General features: G+C 44.1%; 1 long non-coding RNA gene across 1 annotated transcript; it reads right to left on the bottom strand.

Annotated features, from left to right (window-relative positions):
* Positions 1 to 974: 974 nt before the first annotated feature.
* Positions 975 to 9,935, bottom strand: LOC310757695. Its single transcript, XR_014545423.1, has 3 exons — positions 9,880 to 9,935; positions 3,590 to 3,740; positions 975 to 1,410 (listed from the first exon to the last, which is right to left on the bottom strand). It is a non-coding gene; the product is annotated as an uncharacterized lncRNA (long non-coding RNA).
* Positions 9,936 to 10,600: the final 665 nt, after the last annotated feature.

The raw sequence follows: 10,600 nt of genomic DNA, 5'->3' as shown, positions 1-10,600 counted from the left end.
AAGAGCAAACTGTCTCTTTTTTCCAAGGCCTGATTTCATAAACAACCAACCAAGTAGGGTATGTCCATACAGAATGGTTTCCACTGCCCTCAGTTGTCACCTCAGGCAACAGTGTTCATGTCAACAAAGCAATAAAAGTTAGATTGATGGTTCTAGTGAAGAGAGGAGGCTGACAGTCTGCCTAGAGACGACCATAGAGCTTGCAGGCTCTGCAGTACAGATGTTCTTTAGAACCTCCTGCCATTTGAAGGACTATTGTATTTTAATATTTTGTTGGAAGCTGCCCAGAGTGGCTGAGGAAACCCAGCCAGATGGGCGGGATATAAATAATAAATTATTATTATTATTATTATTATTATTATTATTATTATTATTATTACTACCCAATGACACATCAAGGGATGCCAGCTATTTGGTGCCCATTTGGAGCATTTCCATATGAAAAGGTCCCAGCCTCTGGGGCTGTAGGGCTCCCCACTGTTGCTATGGGGATGCTGAAGCAGGATCCATGGTGTTGTTGCCTATTTTTAGGAACCTGGTTGCTTCCTCCAACTGGCTATATATATTAGGAAATACAACAAATATTACAGAAAAGGATACCATATGCCTCCAATGCTCTCTCTCAGCCAGAAGAGGTCGAACCCTACATAGCCTTGCCTCTGGACTTCTCGCCACTTGGGGGAATGGGGAGCACTTGGCATTAACATTTAAGAGGTTCATAGTATGAAATGGCAAGGCAGATGCAGATGAAAGCTGGGGTAAAGGTCCACAAAACTGCAGCGCAGTTTTGTTATCCTTTGACACTTTCTTTTTCAAATAACAAATGATGGAGGTGTGTGAGCTGAGCAGACTAGCACTGGGTTTGCACAGCAGGAGAGGACACAGCCGGCAAAAATAGAATATTAATAATTGAAATAAAGAATGGTGATTAAAAAGAACCTCACAAACTGGTATAGTGATAGAACAGGGTGAGTTTGTGCCAATATAGGTGTTGTAACAGAAGTGCAGCTTCTAGCAAGTGATGGCTATTTATTGTGGGGGATATCCTGGCTATGTAGGGGGGAAATGACTTTTCTTTTTGCAGGCTTTGAGGAGGCAGTGTGATGCAGTGCACAATGCATGGGAGGGCAAATCACCCCTGACCACATGGTCCCTCCCCTTTAAAACGTCTCACAGTGGTTCTAACTGAATGGGAAGGTAGTTGCCTATAGGTTTCAGCCACACGGCAACCAGAGCATTCCCACACACCCTTGTTTATGTGGATTTCTGAGTGGTTGCAGAAGTGTGATAAGGCTCCCCTCACCACATGTCCAGGCACCTACAGATGGCCGCATCCCCATGCGGTTAGGAGCTGCCATGTGGGACATTTGTAAGCAGCGAATATGCGGTAAGCAGACATCTGCTTTCACCCTAGGAAACAGGAAATAATGTGCATTAGTAATAACTCTGTCACTGATCTTTGAGAGGCAGTTGTCAGGTTGCACTGCATGTGTGTGAGGGTTTGTGTGTGGATGTGCATACGATTGGACAGGTAAGACAGAGCAGGTGGACTCAATATGTATCCCTCATACAAGGGTAGCATTAGGCTTGGGCCCACATTTCCCTAGACATATAGTGACATTGGGGACATCACTATCTCTCAGCCTGAGTTCCCCCACAGGCTAAATGGGAATGGACCTGGTCACAGGTTTCAAGATGAATGAGTTAAGAAAACATAGGCCACCTGAGTGTTAGGGCTGTGACTGGCTTTACTATAGGAATCAATAAATGAATATCTGAACAACATAGCTGTCTCTCTCAGTCCTAGAAGATGCTGGGGACTGAACCTAGGACCTCCTGCTTGCAAAGCTGATGCTCTACCAACTGAAGCTAAACATAACCTTTAGCTTCCTAGCTACCAACATTGTGATTTAGTACTGATCGCTACCCCAACCCTCCATGGATTGGACACCTGGCATTACCTATATTGCTCCTGATCTTGCTATGGGCCTGCTGATGGGTGTCCTCTGTAACAGGGGTTTGGTGGAGGAGGTCAGTCTCTCAAGCAGGCAATGAAGGAACAAATAATGCATTCAGGATAAGCACCAAGCAGCCCATGTTTGAAAGGTGATGTTGTTTTACAACTAAAGATGTTGCCGGCTGGTGGCTTTTCAGTGGAGTTGCTCTCCACCTTGTAGATGACTCAGTCCCAGCACCTATGAGGCTTCAAGGTAAAAAACACTATGTACCAAGGTTTCTGGAGAAGGCCTGGCTAATCACTGCCCATTCAGATCCAAGCCACATATCACCAGCTTAAAGTCATTCACACCTGAAGGGATACGCTGGAGTTTAAAGAAGAACAGGTGCCCATTGCTTAATGATATTCCCTCTGGTCGGCCTTGTTTTGTAGACCAGGGGTTCTAAATGGCTCTTGGACATTTTGGCTGGAGTAGAACACATCAGTGGGTGGAAAGGACAGGATGGAAGGCTCGTTGTTTAACTGTGCTGCTGCTCCAGTTGTACACTACTTGCTGTCTACTTGGCGCTTCATACCAAGAACAGTTACTATTAGCTCCTATTTGTGGAGGAGCAGCCATCTAAGCCTGTTGACACAAAGCCAACAAAGAGACATATGGAACCATAAAGACTAACAAATCTGATTTTTGCCTAAACTTTTGTGGACTACAGTCCATCTGAAGTACGACTTGGACTCTAGTCCACGAAAGCTTCTGACATGATAAAGAGAGCCAGTCGTTTTTTTAAAAATGCCATATGAAGAACACGACCTCGATACTGTTCTGTTTCCACTGGTTCCCTACTTGTTCCTGTTCAATTTCACGATGTTAGTGTTTGCTGACCTTTAAAGTCCTAAGTGGCAAGGTCTTCTGAAATATATCTCCTCCTGTACAAAATGGTCCATGGGCTCAGATCAACTGTAGATGCTTTGCTTTGTTTCCCCCTGTCAGTTGAAGTGTGGCAAACAGGCACCAGAGGCAAGGGCTCTTCAGTTGTAGCCCCTACACTTCCTTTAAAAGGCCCATCCGGTCTCATCACTGCTTGCCTTTTAGCAGACTCTGTGTGTGTTAATCAATTTGGTCTTCAGCCACTCCTTTATGGCTTTATACTTGTTGTAGTTTGGGGTGTTTTAATTATTTGTAGTTTCTTCTTTAAGGAGGCTGCACTGTTTTGTCGTTAGTCACTATGAGAGAGTTTTTGACCAAAAAGCAGGATTTCGTTTTAATATGTGAAATCAACAAAAGCAGTGTTTTTGTGTGTGATGGAACTCACTGGTATGAGATAACATCACCTCTCTTTTTTTGCTGACTATGGCAGTGCTGGTACTCACAGCACTTTTATATGAGTACCAGCACCTCATTTTGAATCTCATATATATCCACCTGCCCTTTCATCACCACCAATAAAAGAATCAGAGTAATCCATTAGAATTGTAATGAAGAAAGTTTCTTCACAGAACTATATTCCCACCCCACCCCACACACCTGAGGCTGTGAAATTGTGTAAAAAAGGGCTTTGATCCTACAAGCCATGAGCAGACCAGAGGCCCCTTCTTCTTCCCTCAGCTGTTCCCCCTGCCCCCCTCACCACTTACCAAAGGCTGCTTCTGAAAGTCAGGACAGCATTTGATGTAGCAGAAGAGGCTGAAGATAGAGCCATAGTCAGGGTCTCACACTCAGGGTCAGTGGAAGTGCCTTCCTCTCACACAAGTGCTCCACTGGATCCCTGACACAGAAATATTCTTTCTTGAATAAAACCATCGGGGAGAATTGTTCAATGTTGCTTACCTGCCACATCTATATACCCTTTGCTAAATACAGGCCTTGTCCTACAAGCATGCCTATGTCCCTTCTCTTGCTTGTGATCCACCATTACCTGTGCAACTATGAGTGCTCTAGAAGGGATTGGGCTCAATTAGGGTTTTCCAATTTAATTAAAGCATGGCTAGAAAGGAAGAATTTGAGTGCACTCTTGATTCTTCCTTTGCAGTGTAATCAGCTGACTTCATAAGATGTCAGATGACTGACAGGCATGTGGCCCCACCCATTTGTCAAAAAAGTCCCTTTAAGGTGAGCCAGTTCCCCACCCTTGCATTACATGGTAACTAGATGAGGGAAGTTAAAACCTCCTGGTAGCACCAGAAACTGGCTGAACCACTATGGAATGAGAGGCAGTGACGACATAACTACAGAGAGACTTGACTGGAACTTGGCAGGTTGGACAGAATGTATCTTGGGAAGTGGTGCTAGCTTTTTCTGAATTGCAGAAATATCTTTGAAAAACTCTGGACAAAGTGATCCTCAGGTGTCTTCAACTTCTGATTCTGTTATCACACAGACAATATTTTCAAGGCAAAGCAGCATGCATGAGAAAGTGGAGTCATTCATCCGTTTTGGAAGGACTATAGAACGGGCACAACTGCAGGCCTGAGAAAACTAGGAAGGTGGTGCGATTGAGAAGGGCCTTTGACGAGGTTAGACAAGGAAATCCCAGCCTTGCCAGGGAAACCAGATCCAGATGGTTCCTTACACCTTTCCCAAGAAAGCCTGACATTTCAAGCTTGTTGATCAGCCCTCCTGAGCCCTCCCTCTCCTGCGCTCCAGTAACAACCAGCTTTAAACATATTTCCACACAGCTGGAGGGAAACCCCAGCTGCAGTCATGAAAAATAACAAATAATAAAAGCGGCTGTGAGCAGCAGTGAGGCTGGCAGGAAACATTCCCAGTAGCACCTGCTTCCTGAGTGCGACGTTTATTTGATCCCCTGGCACCATCTGGGCCATGCCCCACTCTTTGTTTTCGTTAAGAGTTTAGAAAAACAGTTCAGCTTTGACTAATTGCTCTTTAAGGTTTTTTGGACTCACCCTTTTTCCTCCCCTCCAACTTCCTCTCCCACTCTCCCACTCAGTTACCCTCCTGCAAGGCTCCCCTCCACCCTCTCTCCTCCTTCCCACCTCAGCCCAAACCTCCCAGCGCCAGGAAGAAAAGGGTCTATGAACATATTTTTAAGGACAATTTCTCCACCCAGACTCATGATGCTGTATCTTACTCAAACTACTGAGCCACTTGGAATTATCTTGTCTGAAAGGAACTTCTGGCATGGTGTGCCTGGATCCTTCCTGTCCTTGCCTTATTGTCTTAAAGATTAGCTGCCTTTCGACGTCAAGATCATTGGGGTGGTCATTCTCTAGTGGGAGTCCTTGTGAAGTGAAAGTCACGTCAAGGAACGCACAAAGAGGTGACTATGCTCAGACTGAACATCCATGAGGAGTTCCCCCAGAAGATCTGTGAGCAGAAAACGAAAAACCTGCCAAAATTTTGACTCTGTATATTTCCTATGTGTTTTGGTTCAGAAAATAATGGTGTGTCTCACTGGGGTTGGTACTGTACATCTACATGGAGTTTCTACCTGGGTAGCCTTAAACCAACATTACCTTTCCTCTCATAACTTCACTGGCGTGTTAGGTTATGGATACAGTGGTACCTCAGGTTAAGAACTTAATTTGTTCTGGAGGTCCGTTCTTAACCTGAAACTGTTCTTAACCTGAGGTACCACTTTAGCTAATGGGGCCTCCTGCTGCTGCCGCGCCACCGCTGTGCGATTTCTGTTCTCATCCTGAAGCAAACTTCTTAACCTGAGGTACTATTTCTGGGTTAGCGGAGTCTGTAACCTGAAGTGTCTGTAACCTGAAGCCCAAGGTACCACTGTACATCTAAATATGCAGTCCTGCCCACAGCCGTCCCTGGGTGGGCTCGAACCACCAGCCTTCAGGTTAACAGCCAGATGCACTGACCCATTGCGCCACTGAGTAAGAGAAACCATGTGCCTTGAAATAGTGGCTTCCAAGGTGATAGCAGCAGCTGTTTCTCTGGACTTGTTATGTTCCTTCACCTGATGGGTTTAGCAGGGTTAACTACTAGGACAAAGAAACAGAGGGTTTCCAATTCCTTGATGACGCTGATTGTAGAAAATGCAATTGCAGTATCCCTTCCCTGATTGTCCCACTGGGCCCTTCTTGTAGATGAAGAGTAAGTAAACTGTTGCCTATTTCTAGTCATTCAATTGTTTTTTCTCTTAATAAAAATTGCAGATGAACTTGTAGCTTTTCTAGCCACCATTGGACTACAGCAACAATGCAGTCTAGCTTCAAAACTCCATAGACATTTTACTATTAGCTCTCAAGATCTTAGCAATTTCTTTCAAGTTTTCTATTTCCAATTTTCCGGTTGTGAGAATTTTGCTCTGCTGATGGAGCCATTGGCTCCACTTCCTTGTTCATTCCTAACAAACTCTTCCTGCTCTATGATGGCAGGCGCTCTCTGGCATGCACAGGCTCCTGGGGAAACTGGGATTTCCTTTCCTGAAAGCAGAGTTCTGCTTTTGTCATAGGATGTCTGGGTAACTAATTATCATTAGGCTATGTACCATGATAGGACTTTAAGAAACGTGAATAAATAAAGTCAGGATCAGGAATACCAGGATATTCATGAAAATACCTACAGTATGAGTTGGATTCCAGACTTCGTCATGCTTAGAACAGACTCTAAGCATGACTTAAGGCTGCAGTCCTAACCACGAGCTCATCCACACCATACATTTAAAACACATGGCTTCCCCCAATGAATCATGGGAGCTGTAGTTTTCCACTCACAGAGTTATAATTTCTGGCCTGCTGAACAAACAACAGTGGATGTGATGTATGTCTACTCAGAAGTAAGTCCTGCTGAATTCAATGGGGCTTACTCCTTGGTAAATGAGGTTAGGATTGCAGTCTGGAGGACTGCCACATTGCTACAGTCTTGAGGACAAAATCGAGGCTACAAAAGTAAAAGAGAATGGAACTACAAAAGCCCCTTTACTCAGAAAAGCTGTTCAGCACATACAGATAACTTACTTTTTCGTACATAGCATGGTACAGTTATAGTTCATCCAGGAGAATGGAGTGTATACGAAGCGCCAGGATCCTGCTACTTCTATGCCATTTTTAGAACTTTTTTCTTTGCTGCATGATCCCAGCCAATAAAGGATCCTGGCCCATGAGGAAACTCAGCCAATAAGGGACCACACAGTGAACATGACGGCATCTCAGTGCCGCTTATCCCATCAGGCATAATCTAGAGATAACAATCCCCTCCCATTGCCTTTCCTCTGAAATGTGGAGGGAAGTGCAGTCTGTTAAGGGACATGAGAGTTTTTAGGAGACTCCTATTCCCCTCACAATCCCTCTTTCTAGGGAACTCTGGGAATTGTGAGCCTGGAAGAGAGGCAAATGAAGAGTTAAGGGTTGGTACTCCATAGCAAGAGTCCTCAGAGAGTCCAGTAAGGTGAGGGACCTTTTAACTTCAGGGAAAGTGGATAGCATTTTAATCCACTTTATTCATTTATTTTGCTCCATTGAGAAATTTGATGGTTTTCTGTAAACTTTGCATGCAGTATGAAATATACTCAGAGTCGCAAAGTGATTTCATGCTCTTTATTCAGCTCATAGTGGTGAGGAGGAATGAATGAAAGTCCCCTCAAAGTATCTGCTTTATATACATTATTTACACAATGGGCTGCACATGATTGGCTAATTCCGGAATTCTACTGTAAGCCAATCAGGTTGTGGATTCACTTCTATCTGTAGCATGATTGGGTGGTTCCTGCCAACCAATCATACTGCTGCATTGTTCTAGGACCAATCAGACTGCTGCATTCTGAATCCTATTGTTCTAGGACCAATCAGACTGCTGCCTTTTGGATCCTATTGTTCTAGGACCAATCAGACTGCTGCAGTTTGGATCCTATTCAACTCAGTACATAACACAGTATGTTTTTCTTAAAACTCCATATTCTAGCAAACTTTAGTCCTCGTTTCCAAAACTTATTGTGGTCTTTTCTTATTCTAATGCCCTCATACCTGGATGCTGCCCTGAGGGGCTTCAGGGACAGCTCAGAAAGTTTGAAGGCTGATTGATAAAGGACATCCTTTTAGAAATAATCTCCCCTTTATATGGTGGTAGAAAGTTTTTTTTTTTATAAAGGGTTTACTGAGCAAAGGGATACACAAAGTTGTGGCCAGATCTCTCTTCCCTTGGAAGAACTGGGCCCAGGATGGCTGCCGCAGTGTGTTTGTAGATTTATTGAGACTTTTTGAAATAAGAAAGCTGAGATTTCCTGAACAGCATATTCTGCATCCATTATCCATTTCAATGCAATGTGTGCTGTGATCCTCCTTGAATCCCAGAGTACGCAGAGTGATCCACATCTCCTAGAAACCATAACTGCAATGGGATTCCACCCACAGAAGACGTTTCCCACACTGAAACATTCAGCCTTTCCCACTCCTTATCCCAAGCAGCGAGTGAGTTAGTCACTCCTTGAGCTGCCAGGTCAGCAGAAGGGCTCAAGCAAAGCCAGAAGCATTCCAGGCATGCTGCAGGAAGAGCGACTCGGGTTTCCACTGCTTAGGAATGCTGCTGCGGCCCAGCCAGCTTTGGCTTTTGTACCGCTAACTTCCTGAAGTGCCGATGCACACTTCCTGCTTTGCTTCCTGTCTCTCTTTCTCTCCCCCACCTTCGGTTCCCCCTCCCATATCATTCTCCTCTCTGCAGCCAAGCCTGGAGTTTTACTGGAAGCACTAATTGTTCTCTGAAATGTTCAGCACCAGAGCCAACCTTTTCAACTTGCAGCTGTTGTGAGCTCCCAGTCTCCTCTTGAAGAAATGCTTGTGAGTATCTCAGTGCAAGAGGAGAGCATTCTTAAAAAACCCGAAAGCATCCATCCACGCATCCATACAAGCTATTAGACGACAACAACACAGAAACAGAACTATGCAATGGTTTACAGAACGCTAGGCTTCCTATCTGGCTGGAAGCTGTATCTTCTGGTCCGGAGATACACCCTCAACTATAAAAGGTTAAGAGTTTCCATGAAAATTCATGTGCATTTGTATGTGCATTTCTCCTAATACATCCATTTTTGCAAGCATTTCCCACTAAATGCATTATTGTGTGTCATTTTTACCAATATAAGTATTCTTATGCCCACCTTTCCACTAATATGTGCTATTTTTTGTACATTTTTTTTAAATTAGAAAACTGAATCACAAAATTTGAAAAAGTGTGATCTTTGAAGGATAGCTACGCTTTGGTTTGTGCATCGGTTTGGGAAGTACAGTGTGTACATAACCATACATAACGTCGCCTTTCTGAATTGTGCCTCCATCACTGCTAACACAGTCCTTCTTGTCACCACCTTTTTCACAGCTAGCATTCCTGCCATTTTGTCAAAGCACACATGTGCATAAAGAGACAAACTTTTTGCCCTTATTATGAATGATTGAAAGCTCAGGTGATTCTTTTGACCAGGTACTGACATGGCTGGCAGTAAGAGAAGGGGATTTTGTGGAAGAATGAGTAAGATTTAAGTGCATCAGCATTCTAAACATTTTGGGGGAAGAGAAGGTATCAGTTTCCATCTTCATCAGTCACCAAAAAGTTTTGCTTAAGAGATTGCAAGGGAAATGGCCACCTGCCTTCATACACCAGGCAGAAGAGCATTGCTCAAAAACAGTCTTTTTCAGACTTCCTGGTGTGCAGACGGAACACATAGAGGGGGAGCACTGTTGTGCCCACTGGCCCTTGCCCCAATCTCTGAACATCTGCTGCCTCTGCCCCGACTTTCACGCATTCAGCTGAAGGTCTGAAAGGGGCTTCTGCGTGTACAGCCATAGGCATCTTTGTGTCATTGGGAACACTGATTGTGCATAATGGCCTCTTTGAGACTTCTGATTCAATACAGAGGGGGCAGCTGAGCCCTGCTGAATCAGGTCAAAGGCCCATCATAGTGCAACATAGTTCCTTTTCTTACCTAGAGGCCTGTAGGGAGCCCACAACCAAGTACCTGTGATTTCCAGCAACTGGTCTCCAACAGCAATTCCTTTTTCATGTTGGTGGCCATCACTAGGGATGATGGGGGGATTTGTTTGGTTTGAATTTTAATATGAATCCAGACCCTCCAAGTGTCTCTATTTTCCAGGGATGGTTCCAGATTTACAGAATCCACCCCTGTTTCTGATTTGATCCCAAAATGTCCTGCTTTTTCCTTAGGGTCCCTATTTTCATCGGAGAAATGCTGGAGGGTATGGAGTTATGTGACACCTGAACCTTTAGAAGACATTTGAAGGCAATCCGGTTAGACTGGCAAAAATGCATAAAAACTGTAGTGATGTTTGTTGGAGATGCAACAACGGGGCAGGAACCTTTCTACACATGTGGTGGGAGTGCAAAGAGATAGTGGGATTCTGGGAAAATATTTACAATGAATTGAAAAAGATGTTTAGATTTTCATTTGAGGGAAAAACCAGAATCCTTTCTCCTAGGTATCATGTCAGAGGAAATAAAAAGAACGGTCAGACCAATAATTATGTATGCGACTACAGCAGCAAGGTTATTAATTGCGAAAAATTGGGAAAGCAACAGCGTCCCAACTAAAACAGACTGCCTATCTAGAATGATGGAATACTTCCATATTGCCGAATTAACAGGGAGTATAAGAGGAGATATGGTACAAAAAGTGAATAAGGAGTGGGCTATCTTTAAGGAAAACATCAAAATCAATGTGG

Source organism: Podarcis filfolensis (assembly GCF_964270895.1).
Source record: "Podarcis filfolensis genome assembly, chromosome: 2".
NCBI lineage: Eukaryota > Metazoa > Chordata > Lepidosauria > Squamata > Lacertidae > Podarcis > Podarcis filfolensis.
This window is presented reverse-complemented; position numbering and strand designations above follow the sequence as displayed.